General features: G+C 43.6%; 1 pseudogene; it reads left to right on the top strand.

Moving 5' to 3' along the window:
* The first annotated feature begins 6,581 nt into the window (after positions 1 to 6,581).
* LOC134959018 (5S ribosomal RNA) lies at positions 6,582 to 6,699 on the top strand (annotated as a pseudogene).
* The last annotated feature ends 20,474 nt before the right edge of the window (positions 6,700 to 27,173 follow it).

The following is a 27,173-nucleotide window of genomic DNA, read 5'->3' on the forward strand; positions in this document are numbered from 1 at the left end:
GTTTACGCAACAAGCGTACGGATACGCCCACTAAATACAAATCACACGATAGTATTGTTTTAGTAAGGCGACACGGAAGCCACGAAGATAATAGCATACATTTGTTTAGTTTAAATACCTTACTTTACTGTAGTACCTCTGGGGAGAGCTATCAGTCTACGGGAAATGATTTTTCTGATCAGAAAACTATAGAATGATAGTGTGGGCTGAAAACGGTATGAGTGTATTGAACTCCTCTTGGTAGCCTTGGTGGTCTTGGTGAAGTCTTGGTGAAACTTGGTGAATCACGGTCTAGGTGAATACGTGATGAGCATGATCTAGGTGAAAACGTGCGACGGAGTGTGATAAAGTTTTCGTGGTATTACGCTCCGGCTGTTCTGGAGCACAGTAGGAAGACTCCAGTGATCCTACCATTTATAGATAACAAGTATCTATAAGTGGTACGATTGGACCGCACGGTTGTATGTGTGACCAATAACGCAACGTGATATGAGGTCGTATATTTAAATTGCCCTCATGCGTGTTGTAGGGAGCACATGCAAGCGTGATTTGTGTAAAATATAAAGGTAAGGAATTTTCGCTGGTAGGGATTCGTTGTACTCGGAGCAGAAGAAGCTGGTGGAAGAGCTTGGAAAACTCCCACCGTAGACTACTGTGTTTGGTGCATTTTAGGAAGTTTTTCTGTGTTAAAAAAAGGTCCACAATGGAAGCCAAGTGCACAACATAGGGACGTTTAGCAGTCAGGGTTCAGACTGCAGAGATTTTCAGACCCCGAGGGTCTGCTCGGTTAGTAATGTGGGGGAAGTATGGTCCCCACACTGAGACCTTTTGTGATGAATGAACACGAATGACTGTGGGGGATAAAGCACCATTTCCTGGGATAGGTAGTTTTGACTCAGAGGTATTGCATAATTTAAGGAGAAGGATCTGTCTCATAAAATCTGGGAAGCAACGGATTAGACATTATAATTGTTTACAGATATGGCAACAGGAAGGTGAGATACAAAGGGAAAAAGCTTACACAGCTGGTTCTCACCTTAGCAGGAAACATATGGCAACTGGAGAACAAATGGCTGCAGAGAATGACATACTGGGATATGATGATAATTGTGCACTTAGTAACTGTATTATTAATGATAAGAGTAAATGTGATAAATGTAATAATTGTAATAAGTGTAATAATGATAGAAGGAAAACTGATAAACGTACAAATTCTAACCCGTGCAAGTTGCACTTAATGTTAAACTTCCCTCAGGATTACAAGCAAGAAAGTGAGCCCAGGACGATGTCGGCACCTTTTCCAGCAGCCACCATACGAGACACCCAGGTGGGCTCGACCCAATCGGTAAAGGCAGTAGTCAAACCCCCTAACGGAGGGTCAGGTGAGGTTGTGTCCACAGGTAAGTATGGTATTGTATATCATGCACAGACAATTGCACCTCACATTGTAGAATCAACACAAGATGGTGTAATTTAACTAAATCCTGTCAGGGTGATCACAGTCCCCAATGGGAGGACTGACGCTCAGGGAGTCACTCCCATCAGAGACATTGCTATGCATTGTCCCTGGTCCCGGATGGAATTGAGGACAATTATGTCTGAATTTCCTGATCCCAGGAGAGATCTAGCCGCATGTCAGAGGTTTATTAAAGAATTAGGTAACGCCGCAGAACCCACAAACAAAGATTGGCGAACAGTGCTACGAGTATGTTTACCTTCCAACATTGATCCTGCAAAATTCATCACTGATTGTAGATTAGACGCAGACGTACCCCTCACTGAGGAATACACCCAGGAGAATGTACGACAACTCAATCTGCAATTAGGAGTATATTTCCCAACTATTGTCGAGTGGAACAAAATTTTCTCCATTAGACAAAAAGAAGGTGAAATGGCAGCGGAATATTTCCATCGAGCACTGCAGGAAATATCTAGATACACTGGGATTACAGACATTGAGGATAATGTACATCATAGGGAGGTAGCTGTGTCCGTATTAATGGACGGCTTAAAAGACACACTAAGAATCAGGGTACAAACCTCTCTACCTCACTGGAGAGGTATCTCGGTGGCTGCATTAAGAGAGTCCGCTATCGAGCATGACCGTAATATCCAAAGAACCAGGGAAGCACAGGGAGAGCGGTTGATGGTGATGAGCATCCAGACACTAGAGGAGGCATCAAATCGACCAGGGCCCCAGGCCAGTGGCACATGGAGGAAGCCAAGGGTTTGTTACCTTTGTAAAAAAGAAGGGCATTATGCCACCAACTGTAACCGCCCACAAAAAGTCAGACCCCCTAGACAAGAACACGAGCAAAGTTATGACACACGAAATTGTAATCAAGGATCATATATGAAGAATTTTGGGCCGCACCTGTAATGTGCAGCCAGTAAAGCTGATCAGTAGCCTTGATAGTAAGCCTGAGGTTACAGTCAATGTAATTGGGAGGTCAGTTCCTCGTAGACACAGGGACAGCCGGGTAAACTTTGTAATTTATCTTTAAATGTTTTCTTCTCATCTCCAACGTTCACCAACAAAACTCAAACGTCACATGACCACTTGGCATTTTTCAGAGGTCTACCCAAACCAAGTATTTCTTACCAGCATCTCTGTGCGTGGCCACGCACAAAGGGTGGAAAGGGGAAATACTGGGGAAAGGAGACTGTGCATGAGTACCAATACGCATGTTGGTGTGACGGCCTGATGGTGAATGGAAATCTGACAATGGCCCTCATTCCGAGTTGATCGCTCGCAAGGCGAATGTAGCAGAGTTACACACGCTAAGCCGCCGCCTACTGGGAGTGAATCTTAGCTTCTTAAATGTGCGACCGATGTATGCGCAATATTGCGATTACAAACGAGTTAGCAGTTTTTGAGTAGCTTCAGACTTACTCTGCCTGTGCGATCAGTTCAGTGCTTTTCGGTCCTGGCTGACGTCATAAACACACCCAGCGTTCGCCCAGGCACACCCACCGTTTCCCCGGCCACTCCTGCGTTTTCTCCGGAAACGGTAGCGTTTCCAGCCACACGCCCCTAAAACGCCGTGCATCCGCCCAGTAACACCCATTTCCTGTCAATCACAATGCGAACGTCGGAGCGATGAAAAAGCCGTGAGTAAACTTACTTTCTTCATAGTAAAGTTACTTGGCGCAGTCGCAGTGCGAACATTGCGCATGCGCACTAAGAGAATTCTCACTGCGATGCGATGAAAATCTCCGAGCGAACAACTCGGAATGAGGGCCAATGTTTTTTTTTTCTATTGTTCTCTCTTTCTTTTTTGTTCTTTCATGTTTTACGGATGGTATGTCACACATCAGTTAGACAAATGGTAATGCAAGATTTTTGCTCCTTACAGAAAGATCGCTGATTTGGAAAGAATATTGTATCACCGGAGTGTTCGTTTTGGGAAGACTGAGAGACAGCACCTTTGAGATGACATCTGAGCAAGAAGAACAACAAGACCAGAGGACAAAATATCTTAACAAGTTTTTTCCCCCCTTCAATTATTTTCTGTACCCCCATTACAACTATCTCTTTCTCCTCCTGCAAGATGGACTCGCCCCAAGAGACTGCAGTCCGTGTTTTCCTGTTGACCCTGTTGTTGACCAGAGCAGTCTGTTTCGGTGAGAGTACCAGTGAGGTCGAGAAAGGATCTGGAATGGATTCTGATGATCAGGATGGAGGCGTAGAATTCCAAGAGCAACACAATTACCGAGAAAAGGCGAGTATCAGAAAACGATCTGGTAGCCATGTTATTAATAGACATTGTGAAGGATTGTTAGCTGAAGAGAATTGTATCTGTAGGAATTGTGACAACATAGTTGAGGACGGTTGCATCAAGGAATGTCAGTCCAGTTTCAATATCAATATGGACAGGCATCCATTGAGTGACTATCACTCATTGGTGGGTAAAGTGTTAAACCAGACAGACTGTTGGGTGTGCTCACAAGTACCTCAAGGTCATAGTAAATCAGGACTAGTGCCATATCCTTTAACGGTAGATGAGGTACTTGAGTTAAAGGGTGGGAGACCGGTGGACAAGAGATTTAATATTTCTAGTCCTCCTAGTTTGAAGCTCCACCAATACCATGTAGATAGGTCCCTAATATGTTTTAACATTTCCAATCCCTGAAAGCCGGGAAATTGGGAAGTGTCATGGAACAACCAAACCATGACATTCTTACACAGAGCCGACAGAATGCCCCTAGACTCAGAACTTATACACCAAATAGCCAACAGTGGAAAATATTTCCAGTATAGGTACACCCTAGGAAGTAGGATCATGCGAGTTGGAGAAGTATCACCAGGATACTGTGCACATGTCATACAGCCTGATATGTGTACTAGACAGATGAGAGAGTTAGGGATAGGACTGTTTTCATGGAAGGTTTGTGATATGGTTATGTCATTTTCCATCCCATATGTTCTCCCCGATGACGCATATTTCATATGTGGGAGAAAGGCGTATAGGTTCCTTGCCCCAAACTCAGAGGGATTGTGTTACATTGGAAAAGTGTTGCCTGAAGTGAATTTATGACCCGTCAATCGAGACAATGTTGTGATAAAATGTGATTCCACGGTCCGTTTCTTTCACCCATTTCTCCTTTGATTTTCTCTGAGGTACCAAGAGATCCACCTGGAAGAAGAATTTGATGACCATTTATACAAGACCAATGATGAACTGTGTCACAAACACCTGATGAGCTTTTAGAGACTGTAATTCTTTTTATGGACACTTGAAGAAGCTTTTTGTTTGCCAATAAACCTCAAAGCTACAGTAAAGACACGACGATCCCGACAAGACGATCCCGACAAGACATCAGACAAGACATCAACAAGACCCCAATCGGCGACTGTATACTAAATCTCACATAAAATTATACGAATGCATTTATAATGCATGTTTCTTATCTTCATCTCTACTATCTTCAGGTTATAGACCCATATATCAGCACTCACATATTCTCCCCCTTCATGTATCATCAACTAATGTGCACCCCATTTGTTGTAACCAAAAGCCGAAAAAAGCTCGGTAGAGTTTGACAGCCCATCCACAGACCCTTGATACGGGATAAGAAGGATTCAATGTATACTTCGCAATACCTCGAAGCTTGACTTAAAACACGTACGGCACGATGATACATGACCCCTCAGACATGGATTCCATACACACATGCTTTTACTATCTCACTAGGTCATATCTTTCCCACCTTCTCCTCTCCTCCCTACTCCCAATCATAATGAGGTATTTCATGATAACATATATTTTTCTGTTTGGATTATTTAGATAGTGGCAGTTATTGTTGACTGCCAAAGGGTGGACTGTCAAAGTCAAAAATATTACATAAAGAGAACATACAAACTACACACATATAGGTCGCTATACTTGCAAATATGCGCAGCGAGCACAGCAATATATGGTAACTCACGCATTTACACGGACATGCCACAGAGATGGATTCAACACTTATTTCATACAGTACATAATTATAATAATATCAAGCACCAGACATCATGGTGATTTAAGATTACCTAATGAATTAATGTCATGAATGTGTATTATTTGAACGGAACCAGATACACCTGTCATGTTTACTATTAAAACAAGCAGATTGGTGTGTAGATTGATTTGATACTTGTTGTGAAGTTGTGGGACATTGCAGCAGATAGTTATGATTATATGTATAAAAGCTAAAATCACTTTGTTAGAACAATGAATGATACAGTGAACAGGGAACTCAAGCCAACCCTTTTGGCAGTTTTCATAGACAACCTGATCAGCATATACAAAGAAAATAGTGACTCAATCGTGAAGGAGAGAGAGACCCCTCCCCCAGGAACTAGTCACACAGGAAAGTAGTTCCTGGCTAGGGGGGCTCAGAGTTCAGTTGCTTGTGGTCTCAGAGGGAGATGGAGGTCTTGCATGATTTTACAGAGGAAAGAGAGAAAGACAGAGTCATATGGAGGGACAAACTAATAATGAGAAAGATCTGGTAATTGTATCGCTGGCATTTAACTATAACTATATGTAACTGTGTTTTAACTATGCTCTAACTGTTTTCTGTGTGAGTGTAACCATGTAACTATAGGTTTACTGTACTTTGTAATATATATTGTATCCATATCCTTTTAACAAGAAATATATACTTCATTGAGCTTTGGAACTCAGATAATGTGTGGGTGTATCGTTTTCTCTTATGGGATGCTGTGGTATGCTTATGAGGTGTTGTGCGATGTAAGCACACATTTATGGGATTTGGTAATAAGATGTGCAGGCATTTACAATATATATATATATTAGAGCGGGCATCTTAAATATTTGTGAGAAATCTAAAAATGGCATTCATAAAGACTTCTCAATTTCATAGCAATCAAGAAAGTGGAAATCCCCTGGAGAGGAGGAGATTATATCAGGATCATGGCCAAGGAAGAGACCAAATGGATATACAACATTGAAACCCTAGCCCCAAAAGGGCTTAACATCGACTTTGAGCTAAGCAGCTTCCTGGAGGACTGACCCGTGTTGTGGGCACCCAGCCAATGAATTGCACCCCTACTAACAGGAGTAGCCACATGAATCTGATACTGTCATACCACCCAAAGAACACCCAATTCCATTCCGAACTTGGAAGTTAAATTGAGTGGGCCTAGCAAGTAAGAAATGGGAGACCATTTCCAAACCCTAGGTACAGTAACACAACATCAGCAAGGGACACTTCGATAGTGAGCTATGGCGCGAAAAGTTGGTTAAGGTGCCTATGGCGTGGGAAAAGACCAACCAGGTAACTGCAAAGAAAGAGAAAAGAGAAAAGAAACAAGAAAGAGAACAAGCAAAATAAGGAAACAAAAAGAAAGAAATGAGAAAAAGAAGAAATAAAAAACAGGATAATAAGGGATATACAGAATAACCCCTCTCAAAAGCCCACACACGACCGCCAGACTAACACCACAGACAAAACAACAACACCCAATGTTTTCATGGATGCTTTCCATAAAACACACCAGCCTCCACAAAAATAACCCTTCCTAGCAATATCAAAGTCAGGATGTAGCTGTTCCAAACACCACAATAGAGGCAATGCTCAAGTCACATCTGACAATCTATGTGTTTCACAATAAACACATTGTATAAACAACATTCTGGGGAATACAACTAGACACCCCCTTAAAGAGAACTACCAACATACACCATATGCATATACAATATCACTGTCATTTATAAGTAAATTAATGAAAATAAATTTCTAATAATAAAAGGAACAACATCTCTACAGCTGTGCTAATCTTTCAAGAATAATATAATTTTTTCAGTAACTTGACTGTTTGTAGCAGAAGAAAGGCACTGAAAACTTTATTTTTATTTATTTTTTATTTTTATTTTTTATTTAAACAAAACTTCTATTTCAATGCGGTTTGATATTACGGATCTAAAACGGAAGTACTTTACACAATTGACAGCTGAATCAACCAATCAGCAAAAACTGGACCCTATAAGAGAAGAAAATCCGAAACACACGTCACTATTCAATCCCTGACGAAGCACGGCATTTCAAGGCGAGTGAAACGCGTTGGACCACGACCCCTACACCCGCCTCAGATCCGGAGACCCTGACCCCCTGGAAGACGCTGGCCGTAAGCTCCTTGAGGTTCAGCACTGCAGGCGCCTGCAGCAACACCGCGGCTCCGGGGAAAGAGAAAGTCCATTTCTTCAGTTATTAGCTGCTGACTCAAAAGACTTGCAAGGACTTTATTGCACACACGGACCAGGAGAAACAACAGAGGATAATAGTAACGGAGAGAAAACGTTCTCTCATTCAAATGGACTCAGTGCATGCACTGGAAGAATCACCTAACAGAGGACTTATTTTAGTAACAATATCAATTTACACTTTGTTTCAAACCATTATGTTCAAAACATCTATTTGTATCTGCTGTAAACCCTTCATAACAAACTGTAAGGTATCAACAGCTTTTTAGAACTTATTCTAAAATTCTAAAAGTTAGAACCAATGTTTTTTAAATATATCCATATGTGCATTTGTCCGTACCTGCTATAGAGTTTTTAGAATTGTTACACTGCTACAGTATAAGGTATTTTATAGATAACACCAGGTTTTTAGCATCAATTACAAACTTTGCATTATTGTTGCTTAACTTTGTTTATCTAGACCACATATGTATTCAAAATAAATCATCTTTTATATACATATACATAACACCACTGCAGTTCCTTCGTAACAATTTACACCCTATCTAGTAGCGCCAGAGGTTCCTTCTCTCTTTTTTGCCATACCACCGCTTCTGCTGTTAACTGATATTTCCACTACAGTATAATCGTTCAAGCCTGGTTAACGATCAGTTGCCCACACCAGAAGACAACTCTCTCTATGAACAGCCCAGTTACTTAACCAATGGTGTTGATTTATTGAAAAATAGCAGGTACAGCAATGCTCACTGTTACACTCTGGTTCTCATGGAGCAGAGCTTGAGTGTGTTTTCATACAGCTCACCATCCAGTGAGTATGTACTCCAAATGGGTAGTAGTGCAAGGAATCTGGACCAGTTTTATATGCAGGTATTAACCAGGTCTCTCATAGGAGATAAGCAGGTGAATTCTGTCTCTCATCAAGGGTGAGATACAACAAGCTTAAAAAATGCAGCCAACCCTCCAAAAATTAAAATTCTAGAAGTTTTTCTGGGTACCGCATATGCACCAAGCCTGGAATGCAATAAATGGCATCCTAAAGAAGCCTATGAGCTTCTATTGCACTGCCTCTTCTGAGAGGGATCCAACTGAATCCCTCTCAGCACCCCCCTGCGTCACTAGATGCGTGCACAGATGAACTCCCAGGTCATAAACCCATAAGTCCACACATCGCAAAGGACAGCTCTTTCTGTAAGAACTGTCCTTCGTGATTTTCTTCATGCATACAGCGTTAGATTGTAAGCTTGCAAGAGCAGGGCCATTTTTTTCGCATGCTCCTTTCCTTTTCTTACTTACACTTATACGCCATACTCCCTTTGATGGCACCTAAGCCCGGGTTTTCTAATACCTGTCCTGTATTGTCTTGAACTGTAAGTGCTGTTTTCTTGTTTGTTCAATTGATTATGTACTGTGTAATGGGCGCTGCGGATCCCTTGTGGTGCCATATAAATAAAGGATAATAATAAATAATAATTAGTAAACACTGCTTTGTATGTGGAGTGTGGTGGGATGCATTGCATTGAAAATGCGATGATTGCTACATCTCACCCCATGTCACACTGTACTGTCTCAAAATGACCTCTCTACATGCTCAGTAGATATCTTGAAGACCATCTTGGGATAAGGCATGAAGCATCCCTAGAGTGCAGGAATGTTTCAGGAATGCAATAGCACACTCCTCTTTCAACATTGTTAACCTCCTACCTCATATCAAGAGGAGACTCTAGAGCAGGGGTAGCCAACCCTGATCCTCGAGAGCTACCAATAGTTAACGTTTTCCAGGTCTCCTCACAGAATCACAAGAAAAGTAATTAGCGCCATCTGTGGATCTTTTAAAATGTGTAATTGAGTAATGAATGCACCTGTACATCTGTGGTGAGCTGGAAAACATGAACTGTTGGTAGCACTCGAGAACCAGGGTTGGCCACCACTGCTCAAGAGAAAGCTCTTTATATGCCACATCCACAATGAATCTGGTAGGAGTAACTGACACAACTTTGGAGGGGACACTAGAGCAGGATAATGTTTGCGTGATCGTTAAATAATATGTTACTTGTGATGTATTAAATAGTGTTTTGTTTTGTTTTTTTGAAAAGAAATGATAATGCACCAAATTAGGCATCTATTTATTTCAGGTTTTTATTGTATTTTACAGAGAACAAGTGAATGGAGAGAAACAAATGAGGATACAAAATCCATAGGGGATTGACAAGAAAAGCTTCATAAATCTTGAGTGCAAGACACCCAGAAATTGTGGTGTTAACCTTATGCTGGAATATACATTAATTATTCCTATAGTTGTAGGAAATACTACAATGAAGATTGCAATATTATATATTTTATCTTGCTAGGTACATATGGACTTAAAGTGTATTCATCTTTGCCTAACTGCCTTCAGATAATAAATTTGAATATCCTCTTTTGACCTGATTTTAGGCTTTAAAACAAGAATTTATTTTGTGGTACAGTATGACAGATATATTGTATTGTATGTGTAGCATGTTTAACTAGGAGTTCCAATACTTCATACTTTTTCTTACATACAGTAGCAGATTTTAAGGGCTCTATTAAATAACGAGTCATAACCCGTTTACCACTAGTTTCATTACTAAAAGGGATTGTGACAGAAATCCAATATTTAGCAAACAGTGGTAAACTTAACTTATGGCTGTTTATGTAGAAACCATTATGCCATCATTGTCAGCAACAGTTTCCAATGGGTCCCAGCAAAGCCTTTATAGTTCTTCCTCAAGGGGGGGTGACAGTCAGTGGCATCACAAGGGGGGTGCAGGCCACACTCAGGTGTCATCCTTCCAGGGGATTACACTAAAATGCAGACTCCACCGCAGTGCCAAAAGTAGGGTGTTGCGGTGTGACATTAACCTGCTGCACTCGGTTCATGTCACTGAGAAGAAGTTAGAAGTGCTGGAAGAGTCTCTGGGGGCAGCCTTCATGCCCCTGGAGTGAGGTAATCAGGGTCTTCCCCTAAGAATTTATGCCCCTTTAGAGATGTCCGTGAGGCCACACGCAGGTGGTCATTTGGCCACAATGGGTGTCACTGACTCCAGCACCACCCTAGTGGCAGTATTCCATTGCCAACAATATCCCATTAGGCTGCCATCAACACAGCAGAGAATGCCGGAGGAGGAATACAGGACTGTATTAAAATAATTACAGATTTGTCCACAAACAGGTTTGCTCATATCCTGCTAAATAGGCTGTTTGGAGCACCATTGACTTCTCAACTTAGCCAAACCAAGCGTCCCCCTTATGACTTACTCTATTCACATCACTAGTGCAACAAAAGTACAATGCAATTGCGATCGATTTGGAGACCCGTCAAAATAAAGGTAGCCCCCTGCCTGCGCAGCCTGGCTGCATAGCTTTTATATCTCCATGGACTTCATAACAGACTTGCCTACTGCAGGGGCTTAAGTTCTTTCTGGGTAGTGGGTAGTAGATCACTTGCATCACTAAAAGGTAATTTTATTAAATAATTTTTCAACTATGTAGTTGCACTCAGGAAATTGTGTCCAATTGTGGGGTACAGTTTGCTTGCAAATGCTGAAGTGTTTAAACATTAGGATAAAAAATTTTTTAATCAAATGGCTAAACAGAGAAAATAAGTCAAGATTTAGGAACCCTTCTCAGAATTTACAGTTCACATCTTTCTGGACTCATTGTCACATTCTTGGTTCTATCAAGTTTATGATTCCTATTCAGGCTCTCACATGTCCTATATACTGTAATTGACGATCATCTATAGGGGTAAAATCTTTCGCTGCACCATATTTCACTATTTCTCTAACGTCCTAGAGGATGCTGGGACTCCGTAAGGACCATGGGGATAGACGGGCTCCGCAGGAGACATGGGCACTTTAAGAAAGACTTTGACTCTGGGTGTGCACTGGCTCCTCCCTCTATGCCCCTCCTCCAGACCTCAGTTTGATACTGTGCCCAGTGGAGACTGGGTGCATTTCAGGAGCTCTCCTGAGTTTCCTGTAAAGAAAGCATTTTAGTTAGGTTTTTTATTTTCAGGGAGCCTGCTGGCAACAGACTACCTGCATCGAGGGACTGAGGAGAGAGAAACAGACCCACTTCTCTGAGTTTCAGGGCTCTGTTTCTTAGGCTACTGGAATCCATTAGCTCCAGAGGGATCGGTACGCAGGTCTCACCCTCGCCGTCCGTCCCAGAGCTGCGCCGCCGTCCTCCTCGCAGAGCCGGAAGATAGAAGCCGGGTGAGTATTGAGGAACAGATATCTAAGGCGGCAGAAGACACCTTGATCTTCATTGAGGTAACGCACAGCACTGCAGCTGTGCGCCATTGCTCCCATTCACCTCACACACACCTGTAGAGTAAAGCTATAGCGTCCTCCCGTCTCTGAGAGAAAGTGCCCTATTTGTGACCCAGTCGACACTATCTGTTGGTCCATATTGATGTGCAGCGCTGCCTGAGGCTGATAAGCGGGAGACAGGAGGACGCTATATGCGGCGGCTTGAGGACGGGAGCACATTCAGCTGTCAAGCGCCAGCGGTGCGCAGAGCTCCAGGAGCCAGACTGATCTTTCTCTCAAAGCTGAAAAAGGTGTGTGCACGGGAGCCAGTTATAGTGGGAGACGGAGGACGCCACTTGCGGCAATTGGATAACGGGAGCTTTACTCTACAGGTGCGTGTGGTGCACTGAGCCCCGGGTGGTATATCATTCCCTCCATGATTTCTGGACATTTCTCCCGTAAGTAAAGAATCATCCGTTCTTGTGAGCTTATGGATAATTTCATCAACTGATAAAAAAAAGCTCCATCCATACCACACTATACGATATCTAAGTCATAAAATATTTATATGCACATTTAATGGGACTGTCCTATTTGGGAACAAAAATAAGGACATCATCAATTTTATGATGATTGAATAGTCTACTGTGGTCAATTTAGATATATGATCCACCTCTTAAGCTCAATTATTATTATCATGTTATTTAGATTGGGGGTTTATATATGCGCATATTAATTATATTAATTTTGTGATGTTTGTTTGTGTTCTTATACGATTGATTTTATAGATATTAAAAATATCATAAAAACCAATGTATTGAGTATATTCATGTCCTGTTGCCTTAAATTAAGTATATTAGCGCGAGGGGTTATATAGTTTGTTTTAGTTTACATCTGGTTTAAATCAGGTGGGATTGTGTTGGCTATATCCACAAGCCAATTTACCTTTTGCTGCTTTTGAGATCATATGAGTTCTAAGAAAAAATATATATTATACTAAATTCACAATCTAATTGTTTGTGTGGGGTAGGTGTGTATGTGGATGCATGCACCTATCCACAATTATACATACCTTTGTATAACTATTAGCGCCAGACACTATTGGTGTTTTTTACGAGGGTACACATGTATAAGGGAAAGAAACCTGAGGTCACCTTTCCCTCCTCACATGAGCTGAACGAATTATGCGAAAAAGCGTGGGAAACTCCAGACAAAAAACTGCAGGTTCCCAAAAGGATTCTAATAGCGTATCCTTTCCAGTCGCAGGACAGAATACGGTGGGAATCCTCCCCTAGGGTAGACAAAGCTTTGACGCAAAACAAAGAAACAAGCCCAGACGCGCTGTCACAGCTGCCAGTAGGGATTGTCAGTCCCAATAAAAATTGTGAAGAAAGAGTAGGAACTGGCGCTAGGTGTTTCCCCAATAATAAAAACTGTGGATGAATTTCAATAAAATAACATACAATTTATTAATGAACTAGACATCACATGGTAAAAGCAGGAATGAATTCCAATAAACACATGCAGTTAAGGGCATTGATGGAGCTCAAAAAAATATTCAATAATGGCTGCTAGTGAGTGTCCACAAAGGATCCCGGACTGAAATATTAGGCAGAGTTCCCTGGGGAGAAGAAATGCAAACAGCTGGTGTTACCCTTTTCGATGGAGGCTTCCAGAGAATTGAAATTGCCAGCAGGCAAGCTGTGCTGTTAGTGTGAGCTTCTGATGAAGCTAGGTGACCGAGCCTAGGGAAACGCGTTAAGTGTGTATGCTGCCACCACATCAGTGTCCTGTTCTTCAAATGGATCCAGATATGGACTTTTGAACAAGCTACTTTGAAAAGTTTCCTCTGTGGGATTCCTTTTATACAGCACCGATTGGAGAGACCCAGTGCTCACACTAACAGCACAGCTTGCCTGCTGGCAATTTCAATTCTCTGGAAGCCTCCATCGAAAAGGGTAACACCAGCTGTTTGCATTTCTTCTCCCCAGGGAACTCTGCCTAATATTTCAGTCCGGGATCCTTTGTGGACACTCACTAGCAGCCATTATTGAATATTTTTTTGAGCTCCATCAATGCCCTTAACTGCATGTGTTTATTGGAATTCATTCCTGCTTTTAGCATGTGATGTCTAGTTCATTAATAAATTGTATGTTATTTTATTGAAATTCATCCACAGTTTTTATTATTGGGGAAACACCTAGCGCCAGTTCCTACTCTTTCTTCACAAAGCTTTGACGCGCTTGTCAAAAAAGATAGCGCTTCCATCCCAAGATACGGCTACCTTCAAGGATCCTGCTGACCGCAAGCAGGAGGTTACCTTGAAGTCCATTTACACACATTCTGGTACGTTACTCAGACCGGCTATTGCGTCGGCTTGGGTTTGTAGTGCTGTAGCAGCATGGACAGATTCCTTATCAGCGGATATTGAGACCCTTGATAAGGATACCATTTTAATGACCCTAGGGCATATAAAAGATGCTGTCTTATATATGAGGGATGCTCAACGAGACATTACTTTACTGGTTTCCAGGATAAACGCTATGTCTATTTCTGCTAGGCGTGTCTTATGGACCCGACAGTGGACAGGTGATGCCGACTCCAAGAGGCATATGGAGTTGTTGCCTTACAAGGGTGAGGAATTGTTTGGAGAAGGCCTCTCGGACCTCGTCTCCACGGCTACGGCAGGTAAATCGAATTTTTTACCATATTATTCCCTCACAATCTAAGAAAGCACCTCATTATCAAATGCAGTCCTTTCGTTCCAATAAAAGCAAGAGAGTACGTGGATCGTCCTTTCTGGCCAGAGGTAAGGGCAGAGGGAAAAATCTGCACAACACAGCCAGTTCCCAGGAACAGAAGTCCTCCCCGGCCTCTGCAAAATCCACCGCATGACGCTGGGGCTCCCCTGAGGGAGTCCGCTCCAGTGGGGGCAAGTCTACGACTGTTCAGCCACATCTGGGTTCACTCACAGGTGGATCCCTGGGCAATAGAAATTGTTTCCCGGGGTTACAAGCTGGATTTCGAAGAGGTGCCTCCTCGCCGGTATTTCAAATCGGCCCTACCGAAATCCCCCCTGGAAAGGGAGATAGTGTTGCATACGATTCACAAATTGTGTCTTCAACAAGTGGTGGTAGAGGTTCCCCTGCTTCAAAGAGGGAAGGGGTACTACTCAACTCTGTTTGTGGTCCCGAAACTGGACGGTTCGGTCAGACCCATTTTGAATTTAAAATCCCTGAACCTTTACTTGAAACGGTTCAAGTTCAAGATGGAATCGCTCAGAGCGGTCATCGCCAGCCTAGAAGGGGGAGATTTTATGGTGTCTCTGGACATAAAGGATGCATACCTGCATGTTCCCATATATCCTCCTCATCAGGCGTACCTGAGATTTACGGTACAGGATTGTCATTACCAATTTCAGACGTTGCCGTTTGGGCTTTCCACTGCCCCGAGAATTTTCACCAAGGTAATGGCGGAAATGATGGTGCTCCTGCGCAAGCAGGGTGTCACAATTATCGCGTACTTGGACGATCTCCTCATAAAGGCGAGATCACGGGAGAAGTTGCTGAACAGCGTATCACTTTCACTAAATGTGTTACAGCGACACGGCTGGATTCTCAATATTCCAAAGTCGCAGCTGAATCCTACAACTCGTCTGCCCTTCTTGGGCATGATTCTGGACACAGACCAGAAGAGGGTTTTTCTTCCGACGGAAAAAGCGCAGGAACTCATGACTCTAGTCATGAACCTGTTGAAGCCAAAACAAGTGTCAGTACATCATTGCACTCAAGTCCGGGAAAAATGGTGGCGACATACGAAACCATTCCCTACGGCAGATTCCATGTAAGGACTTTCCAATGGGACCTATTGGACAAATGGTCCGGGTCACATCTGCAGATGCATCAGCGGATCACCCTGTCCCCCAGGGCCAGAGTATCTCTCCTGTGGTGGCGGAAAAGTGCTCACCTTCTAGAGGGCCGCAGGTTCGGCATTCAGGACTGGATCCTGGTGACCACGGACGCGAGCCCCCGAGGTTGGGGAGCAGTCACACAGGGAAGAAATTTCCAAGGCCTTTGGTCAAGTCAAGAGACTTGTCTTCACATCAACATCCTGGAACTAAGGGCCATATACAACGCCCTACGTCAAGCAGAGATCTTACTTCGCGATCGACCAGTTCTGATCCAGTCAGACAACGTCACCACAGTAGCTCATGTAAACCGCCAAGGCGGCACAAAGAGCAGGGTGGCGATGGCGGAAGCCACCAGAATTCTTCGCTGGGCGGAGAATCATGTAAGCGCTCTGTCAGCAGTGTTCATTCCGGGAGTGGACAACTGGGAAGCAGACTTCCTCAGCAGACACGACCTGCATCCGGGAGAGTGGGGACTTCATCAGGAAGTCTTCGCACAGATTGCAAGTTGGTGGGGACTGCCCCAAATAGACATGATGGCGTCCTGTCTCAACAAAAAGCTACAAAGGTATTGCGCCAGGTCAAGAGACCCTCAGGTGGTAGCTGTGGATGCCCTAGTGACACCATGGGTGTTCCAGTCGGTCTATGTGTTTCCTCCTCTTCCTCTCATACCCAAGGTGTTGAGGATAATAAGAAAAAGAGGAGTGAGAACCATTCTCCTTGTTCCGGATTGGCCACGAAGGACATGGTATCCGGATCTGCAAGAAATGCTCACAGAAGATCCGTGGCCTCTTTCTCTAAGGAAGGACCTGTTACAGCAAGGTCCCTGTCTGTTCCAAGACTTACCGCGGCTGCGTTTGACGGCATGACGGTTGAACGCCGGATCCTAGAGGAAAAAGGTATTCTGGAGGTGGTCATTCCTACGCTAATAAAGGCTAGGAAGGATGTGACGTCAAAACATTATCACCGAATATGGCGAAAATATGTTTCTTGGTGTGAGGCCAGGAATGCTCCTACGGAAGAATTCCATCTAGGCCATTTTCTTCACTTCCTACAAACTGGAGTGAATTTGGGCCTAAAATTAGGCTCCATTAAAGATCATATTTCGGCCTTATCCATTTTCTTTCAAAAGGAATTGGCCTCTTTACCTGAAGTACAGACTTTTGTGAAGGGAGTACTGCATATTCAGCCTCCTTTTGTACCTCCGGTGGCGCCTTGGGACCTTAACGTGGTGTTAAGTTACCTTAAATCACATTGGTTTGAACCACTTAAAACAGTAGAGTTGAAATATCTCACTTGGAAGGTGGTCATGTTGTTAGCCTTGGCTTCGGCTAGGTGAGTTTCGGAATTGGCGGCTTTATCACATAAAAGCCCCTATCTGGTTTTCCATATGGATAGAGCGGAGTTGCGGACCCGTCCTCAATTCCTACCTAAGGTGGTCTCATCCTTTCATATGAACCAACCTATTGTCGTGCCTGTGGCTACACGTGACTTGGAGGATTCCGAGTCCCTTGATGTGGTTAGGGCTTTGAAAATTTACGTGGCCAGAACGGCTAGAATCAGAAAAACAGAGGCACTGTTTGTCCTGTATGCAACCAACAAGGTTGGCGGCCCTGCTTCAAAGCAGACTATTGCTCGCTGGATCTGTAACACGATTCAGCAGGCGCATTCTACGGCAGGCTTGCCATTACCAAAATCGGTTAAGGCCCATTCCTCTAGGAAGGTGGGCTCGTTCTGGGGGGCCGCCCGAGGGGTCTCGGCACTGCAGCTGTGCCGAGCTACTACTTGGTCGGGGTCAAACACCTTTGCAAAGTTCTATAAGTTTGATACCCTGGCTGAGGAGGACCTCCTGTTTGCTCAATCGGTGCTGCAGAGTCATCCGCACTCTCCCGCCCATTTGGGAGCTTTGGTATAATCCCCATGGTCCTTACGGAGTCCCAGCATCCTCTAGGACGTTAGAGAAAATACGATTTTAAACCTACCGGTAAATCTTTTTCTCGTAGTCCGTAGAGGATGCTGGGCGCCCGTCCCAAGTGCGGACTACTTCTGCAAGACTTGTATATAGTTATTGCTTACATAAGGGTTATGTTATAGTTTCATCGGTTTTGGACCGATGCTATGTTGGTTTTTCATACTGTTAACTAGGTAATATATCACAAGTTATACGGTGTGATTGGTATGGCTGGTATGGATCTTGCCCTTGGATTAACTAAAATCCTTTCCTCGTACTGTCCGTCTCCTCAGGGCACAGTTTCTCTAAATGAGGTCTGGAGGAGGGGCATAGAGGGAGGAGCCAGTGCACACCCAGAGTCAAAGTCTTTCTTAAAGTGCCCATGTCTCCTGCGGAGCCCGTCTATCCCCATGGTCCTTACGGAGTCCCAGCATCCTCTACGGACTACGAGAAAAAGATTTACCGGTAGGTTTAAAATCGTATTTTTCCTTTGGATCACTGCTCTGACTTCAAACAGATACCATGACACCTCCCCCGCCCCCTCCCTCATACACACACACACACACACACACTTCCCCCACATTGCCCACTCCTTAACTGGCAAGCTACCAAAGATTTGTCTGGAGTTCTACTTGTCTTCCTCATTGTCTCAAGAAGGTTGTTTTATCTTGTACCTAGAGTATTTAACTCTTCATCAGAATCAGAATCAACCTTATTGGCCAGGTACACAAGCGTATACTAGGAATTTGTTTCCGGTTTCCAAAGCATCAGCCAGGTATTCACATAGAAAGGGTAAACACATACGACATACATGCAGCACACAGTGCCGTAAAATACAATAATACTGTAAATACAATACAAATCACAAAAGACTACAATACCATAACATGGAAGTGTCTGCCATCTAGCAGCAATGCAGTGCAATATTACATTAGAAGGAGATTTAGTTAGAGCCTCCTAGTTGTTGTTCAACAGGTGGATTGCTTGCGGGGAAAAAACTTTTTAATCTTCTAGCTGACTTTGCAGGTAACGCCTGCCTGATGATAACAATTTGAGCAAGTTGTGGCCAGGATGTAACTGAACCCCTGCAATCTTCCCTGCATGCTTCTTAGCTCAGGACAGGTACAATTCTTGAACAGAGGGTAGGTCAGTCCCAACAATCTTTTCTGACGTCCTCACCACCCTTTGTAGCCTGCATCTGTCACTCTCATTGAGTTGATCGCTCGCTAGTTAGTTTTAGCAGCCGTGCAAACGCTATGCCGCCACCCACTGGGGAGTGTATTTTAGCTTAGCAGAAGTGCGAATGCTTGTGCAGCCGAGCTCTGCAAAAACAGTTTGTGCAGTTTCTGAGTAGCTCTGAACCTACTCAGCGCTTGCGATCACTTCAGCCTATTCGTGTCCGGATTTGACATCTTACACCCGCCCAGAGAACGCCCAGCCACGCCTGCGTTTTTTCTGACATGCCTGCGTTTTTTTGCAAACACTCCATGAAAACGGTCAGTTGACACCCAGGAACGCCCCCCTTCCTGTCAATCTTCTTGCGGCCGTCAGTGCGAACCTGTACAAAACAACAAATGCCTTTGTACCCGCATGTGCAGAATGCCATTTTTTAGCCTGATCGCTGCGCTGCGAACAACGGCAGCTAGCGATCAACTCGGAATGACTCCCCAAATTATGATCGAAGAACATAGTACAGACTCAACAATGGCTGAATAAAAGAGCAGTAGCAGCTTTTGTGGGACATTGAACTTCCTAAATTGCCTCAGTATGAACAACCTCATGAAGTCTCATATGTAGTAACTCTGCCTGCCCAAAAGGTATCTCTGAAAATAGTGATTTTTGACATACTCAGGGCCGGTGTTAGAGTGTTTGGCGCTCCCCTGCAAGTGTTAAATTTACACCCTCCTATCTGTAAAAAAGGGACAGCATGCACTGTAAAGAAGGGTGTGGTCACACAAGCAAGGGGCGTGACCACAATGGTACCCACAATTCAAATGACGCCATACAGTATTACAATCTTATTCATATTACCCCAAACATAGTGCCCCTGATTCATATAACACCACATAATAGTGCCCCTTATTCACATTACATCACACATTAGTGCCCCTTATACACGTTATGCCACATAGTACTATCCCTTATACACAATGCCCACAGTAGTGCCCCTTATCAGAGGGGAAGCTAGTGAATGGTGCCCCGAGCAAAAATATATTTCAGCGCACCCTCTTTATTGAATTGAGGGCATGTTACATTTGAAAAAGATAATTTAAAATCGAAGACAGGGCCAGTTCTAGACTTTGAGGAGCTCAGGGCAAAAGTTTCCTTTAGTGCCTGCCATGCTCAAAACAGAGACAGTACGCGGCAAAGTCATGTGCCAAAATTATAGTAGTCACAGAATAGTAGTGCTCTGCCAAGCAGCCTTTGTGTTTAGTCCTACGTGTATAATATGTCTAATATGTTGAGTCTATTGTACAGTTGCAATGTGCAGTATCAACTCATACGTGTAATGTGTGTAATGTATGCTATGTTCTTCCCCCTTCATATGCAATGTATTCCCCCTTCATGTTGCTGCTTGGCGATGCATTGTACCACAAAGAATTCCTAGTGTACGTGAGTACACCTGGCCAATAAAGCTGATTCTGATTCTGATTCAATTCACATTACCCCGTACAGTAGTGTCCGCTAGTCACATTACACTGCACATTAGTGTACATTAGTCACATTACACTGCACAGTAGTGTCCGTTATTCACATTACACTGCAATGTAGTGTCCATTAGTCAAATTACACTGCACAGTAGTACCGTTATACAAGTTATGCCACACATGTGATACACTTATACACGTTACGCCAGAGTAAAAGCCTCATACACATTATGCCACAGTAGAGCATCTTATACATGTTATGCCAGGTAGAGCAGCTTATACACATTTGCCAGGTAGAGCCCATTATACACATTATGCCATGTACAGCCCATTATACACATTATGGGGGTCATTCAGACCCCACCGCAATAGCAGCCAGCAGCGCAGTTTGCCGGTGGCAGCAAACTGCGCATTTGCAGTGGGCGTGCGGCCATACACATTGTGGTCACATCCCCGATAGATGTGATCGAAATGTGATTGACAAGCAAGAGCATAGTGGGGTTAAAGCATTGCGGGGATAACGCTGTAAAAACAGGGGCGGGCTGGGACCATTTTCGGGGCGGCTGCATGATGTTACACACAGAAGTTCCGTAAAAATTACTGCTGACAGCACAGCCAGGCTGTGCTGTCAGAGGTCAACCTTAGATCAGATGCGTCCACAATCTAACCGCTCTCCCACCCCCTCCCACCTTACTGGGCAGCAGCAGCTCTCATTTTGGCAGCACAGCACATGCTGCAGTGTACTGTGCTGCAGTTGGCATAGAGGCTGCTGCTACTGCTGAGCCTCAGCCTGTTCCTGTATGGGTAGGGGCGAGTGATCACACTGATCACGCTACCCCCCGAAATGACCCTGGCTGAGGGCTTGTGGCTCAGGCACCGCACCCACCCCACTCGGCCCTGCAAATATATATATTTTCTCTGCACTTTTTCCATAAGGGGGCATCGCCACGCCTCCTGCAATTATACCATGCCCCCAAAACCTCTTAGCAGCATGGGATGTCGTTGGCACAGGCGCTGTGCGTGGACTAAGGCCACACACTGCATGCAGTCTCTCTGGGGTGGAGGGGGAGGTTGCCGCACTACACGCTGCCAGCGCCACTACCTGTCATCCAGTTTCACAGGTGCATCGGCAGCCGGTACCAGCAGGGTAGCAAAGCGGGAAGAGCACCTCTTCAGCTTGGCATCTCCCTGCTTTGCATACCCTTGCTGAGCGGGTAGCACCAGCTCTGGGCATGCTGTATGCTCTGATTGTCTGAAGCTGCAGCCTTGTTGTTGCGTCAACATTCCCTAAACATTTCCCTGCTTGCTGGTGGTATTTGGTTTAGGGGTGGTTTTTACTAGGCGGTTAGTCCCGCAGACTAGATATGTCTACTATTTGAGGGTTACTTTATTTTTCTGATAGTGTTCTATTATTGCTCCCGTAACTATTGTGTCTGGTTTCTAATATATCTAACAGGAAACCAAGGGCTCAGAGCGTATGTAGTCATTGTTTCGATATGTTCAAATATCAACAGAGGACATGTTGAAATTCTCAAAGCTGACATGGATATGATGTCAACATTTTGAATATCAAGAGTCACAATGTCGATCACACATGGTAGTGTTAGCATGAGGTTTATAGTTAAGGTTAGGCTGCGTTTTGGTCTTAAATAGTGTAAAATTGCTATGTCAATGTGCCGATGACATGCACAATATCAACATAATGACCATCTCGACATGTCACATGTCAACATTCTGAAAGTTGACATACAGCTGTGTCCTCCCTCATCATCAGACCCTCCAACATGACCCGCCCCACTAGGTACAAAATGCTCTGTTTCTAGGCTTCCCTCTTAATTGATGATTTCCATCACCTGTGTTGAACTAGTTAAATGATAAGAAAGCTGTTTCTTCACAGGTGATAGCAATAATAAATTAAGAGGGAAGTCCAGAAACAGAGCATTTTGTACCTAGTGGGGCGGGTCATGTTGGAGGGTATGCATCATTGCTGCGATGCCTTCGCATGTGTGCACACATCATGGCAATGATGATTACATGCAACTGGGTTTAAATAGTCGCACAATACATTTCCTATAGATAGGAGGTGCAACTATTTGCACGTCCCTGTTCGCAGGCATGTTGATTGTGGCAAATCAGTCACACCTATGAATGATCATGGATGTGATTAGGCTGGACATATCTGTGCATACTATACTGGCTCAGAGAGGTAAAGTACTCCAATAGAAATGTCCTGTCCAAACTGACACACCAATTTAGTTGGATCATCGTCTGTTACCTACATTGTCACAGCCTGTCAGCAGAGAAAGCCAGTGTTGCAGCTGCAGAAAGGTTTTGTATTCGATGTTGCAGAGCCTGCTCAGTCATGGCTGCTTCTGGTTTCTTGGATAAGCTACAGTAGTTCAACTGGTTTCATGGCTTAGGGGGTTCATTGGGTGTCCCTTTCCCTAAGCTGTTTCCGATAGAGCTTCTGGGTTGCTATCTAGCCATCAGAGCTTTGTTGGCCAGGAGCGTGTGGAATCTGTGCAAGTTTGCCTTTGTTATCAGCTTTGTCTCTTATGAATAGAGGCCTTATTAAAGGTTCACTGGTCATGAGTTGGATAAAATAATTTCTATGGCCTAGGGGAATAAAAGTTCCCAATTTCTGGTCCTTTTGTCCCATAGTAGGTGCATAGGGACAGTGTTTTCAATGTCAGCCCTCAGTTCCACAATGATGTCAACAGGAAGGTTATAATATTGACAACCCACTGCCAAGTGTCCAAGAAACTTAGCAACAGCATAACAGGTAACAATAATAACAATTGTAATCAGGCGCAATAGAGATAACTATAAACAATTGTGTTGATCAGCCTAAAAACCAATTAGTGCAATTCTCAAATAGCAATCTGGATTGCCTCAAACCATAGAACTTTTCACAATAATAAATTTTTTAACAAAAAGAGAGAGCACATACCTGTATATGAGCAACAGATAAAGGACCTCATTCAGCTTGGTTTGCTGATGAGACAGAAATTGCGATTTTATCAGGACTGCTCTTGCTAAAAAAACGCATGTGAAGAGTTGCCCAGAAAGGTAAAAGATGCCCACTGATGCATTCGCAAATTTTCGGATGAATGTTGTTCACTTTCTAGAAGAAGTAGGGAGAGGGAGGACACTGCTTCTGGTAGATATTTGTAAGCATGAAATGCGATGAAAGCAGGCCGTCTTAGGCTCCAGGAAACAACTGCATCAGTGGTCCCAGAGGCAATAGAAACTGGTATTTATCTAGTATCATACCACACTGTAAATGCCCAATACCGTCCGATCTTGAAAGCTAAGCATTGGTGGGCCTAGTTAAAACTTTAATGGGAGGCCTCCTGAGAATACCAAGTGTTGTAGAAAGTGAGGGCTTTGCAATACTGTGCCTAACACTGACAGCAGAATCTTTCTTCATACTACAATCTGGTACAAATCTATTCATGTGGAATTTTTCTGTAGCAATTGAATCATTAGCATTTCATCTAGTCCACCTTTATATCTCTCTTCCTTTATGAACACTCATTCCTTGGTATGTACTTTGATTATACTCACAGATAAGATACAGTATATAGGGAGTTTTGAGAGCTATTTATATTACCTTAAGTGAGCTTCACATTTATCGTTCCAGTGTGGATGTGACCATAACAGTTGTGCATGCCTATCGGTTTGAGTTATCAGGTTAACCATATGGTACCTAACGATATCACACAGTATGATCACAAATATGTGCATGGACCACAGGGAAACTATTTTTTACAAAATTTTATTTGTATTGTTTGTTTTGGCCTATTTGGATACACAAATTTTAGATATTACTCATTAAAAGTTATGTTTTAAATTCTTGGTATTTAGAATGTGTTTTCCTGTCTTGAAGAGTGCACCCAAAAAAGAGTCTTCTTTATTCTCCTTTTGTAGTCCAATTGTCTCTACTGACTCTGGGTGCACCACCTATCAATCAGCTATATTGGGGCATATATACCCTAGACTGCCAGTATAGGTTCGTTTGTAATTTATTTCTAATCCAACTAGTGCGGAATCACACTTTTCTTCCTGCAACAATCCTACCCAGGCTTTCCTATGATGGGAGCCCACCTGTCCTGCTTCACTTACGGGATCAGTGTTTTGATTCCATTACAGATACCTGAATGAGAGGCATTGTAAGCTGCACAAGGTTGGACTGGTCCACAGGGACTCAAGGGAAATTCCTTTTGGGCCCTACTGGTCCACAGGGACTCTAGGGAAATTCATTTTGGGCTCCACTGGTCCACAGGGACTCAAGGGAAATTCCTTTTGGGCCCCACTACCCTTTCCTGTAATATCAGGTTCCATGCAGTGCTTTCAAATTATATATTCTTACTGTATTAGAGGGCAGAGGCGTCACTCACCTAGAGTGTGCCTGCAGCCACAAAAGGGGTGTGGCTTCACAGAGGTAGTGTGGTTAAGCTTCCCAATCTCTGTTTTTGTCACTGCAGGGGTCCAGGAGATGCGGGCTGCCCCCAGAGACTGGTATGCCTACAGTTGTGGCTACTGCAGGGTGACAGGAGCCAGGTTGCTACACATAATGTTACAGTGCAGGACCCTACTCCTGTCACTGAGCAGGAGCTAGGACTTTGGTCAGTAGCCAGCACCCCTCGGCTGGTGACACGCAGGTGTGGGCCGCACCCCCCCCACACCCCTTTTAACATCACTATTAGAGGGTCAGTTACATGGTCTCTAATGGCTGTCCATGTTGTGGTGTTACCTTGTGGTAACTGGAAACACCCTATAAGTATGGCCCCCTACCACTACATTCTCCTAGTGGGCCCTTTATGCCCCAGTCCGACAATGGAGCTGGAGATATATTTTAGATCTCCTAGGATCCCCTGTCAGAAGCTTTACACTGCAGGCCTTCCAAGAGACATAGCTAGTTAGCTAGCTCAGCAAAAAGCCTTCAATCCTTACTCTCTTCATAATTAGTCGTACTAGTTCCAACAAGATAATCGGGGCACTCTAAATTCTTCCTGATACAGAAGCCAGATGGATCTTTACACCTCATCCTAAACTTGATGTCTTTAAACACTCAGTTCAGGGTGGCCAGATCTAAGATAAGTCCCTGAGATCTTTCATTCACGTTATGTCGAAAGATGAATTTGTTGTATCTATGGGTGTCAAGGATGCGTATTCACAAATCCAATAAGAGAGGGTCATCAGAGTCTTAATTGGGTTTTGCAGATTAGAATCAATATTACTAAATCATTGAGTACTTCCCAACATAATGGTCACTTTTGTTGCTTCATCTAGGGGACATAATAATTCCGTACCTATGCAATCTCTTGATCAAGAGTAGTTCCTTTTCTTTCCTCCAGACAGTGGTGCTGGATACTATTAAAATGTTGCAATCTTATTGTTGGATTGCTAATTACAAGAAGTGATAGTTGACTCCCACTGAGCTTGTGTTTCTTGGACTCCAATTCAATACCCAGCTTCAGCAGGTGTTTCTGCCAAAGGGCAAGGTTTTTTGTTACAGGTTCTTGATAGGTCACTGCTGACTCACAAGAGGACCTCTGTTCTTTTGTGTAGGAGTATCCTGGGGAAGATGGTCTTAACTTTTGAAACAGTGTACTACCACTCAAGGAAGTTCCAGGATGGGAGCTCAAACAGTCTGTCAGCATATGTGTGTCAAGCTCTTGTTTGGTGGTTGCAAGAAATGAACCTTACTTGAGGGAATCCCATCAACATTTGTGAGTGGATGACTAAGGACAGCATCCTCCAAGGTTGAAGAATGGTCATGCTTCAGATTCATTTTCAGAGTCTTTGGATCCTGACAAAGAGCCAACTTCTAATCAATGTCCAGAGTTGAGGACATGGTAAGCACAAATTGTCTTTTGCATGGAAAAGCTATAAAAATACAGTCAGATAATATCAAAACTGTAGCATAACTCAATCATTAGAAAGACACTAATAGACCTCTAGCAATGACAGAGACATTTGAGAATTTTAAAATGGAGGAGCAGAATGTTCAATAGCAGAGCCATCATGTCAGTTTGCATTCTCAGAAGAGACACTTGGAAGCAGAATTTATAAGTTGACAGGCTCTTCATCCCGAGAAATGGGGCTTCATCTCATGTATTTGTTTCTTCCCATGGCTACACTCTTGGTATCCGTTTGGATGGTCGACCATGTTATGGTTGACAGTCATTAGGTCAACCACTATTGGTCGACATTGACATGGTCGACATGGACACATGGTCGACACATGAAAATGGTCGATGCATGAAAGGTCGATACATGAAAAGGTTGACATGAGTTTTTCAAAAAAAAATCTTTTGTGGAACTTTTCCATACTTTACGATCCACGTGGACTACGATTGGGAACGGTAATCCGTACCGTGTGCAGCGGAGCGAGGCACCTTGCCCAAAGCATGGTGAGCAAAGCGAGGGGATGCGGTGCACTAATTGGGGTTCCCCGTCACTTTCCGCAAAAAACAACACAAAAAAGTAAAAAAAAGCATGTCGACCTTTTCACGTGTCGACCTTTCACGTGTCGACATTTTTTATGTGTCGACCTTTTGTCCATGTCGACCATGCTGATGTCGACCAATAGTGGTCGACCTAATGACTGTCGACCATAACATGATCGACCATTCATACCGGAACCTATGCTCTCAGGGATGACAAATAAAATAAAAAGAG

Source organism: Pseudophryne corroboree, chromosome 9 (assembly GCF_028390025.1).
Source record: "Pseudophryne corroboree isolate aPseCor3 chromosome 9, aPseCor3.hap2, whole genome shotgun sequence".
NCBI lineage: Eukaryota > Metazoa > Chordata > Amphibia > Anura > Myobatrachidae > Pseudophryne > Pseudophryne corroboree.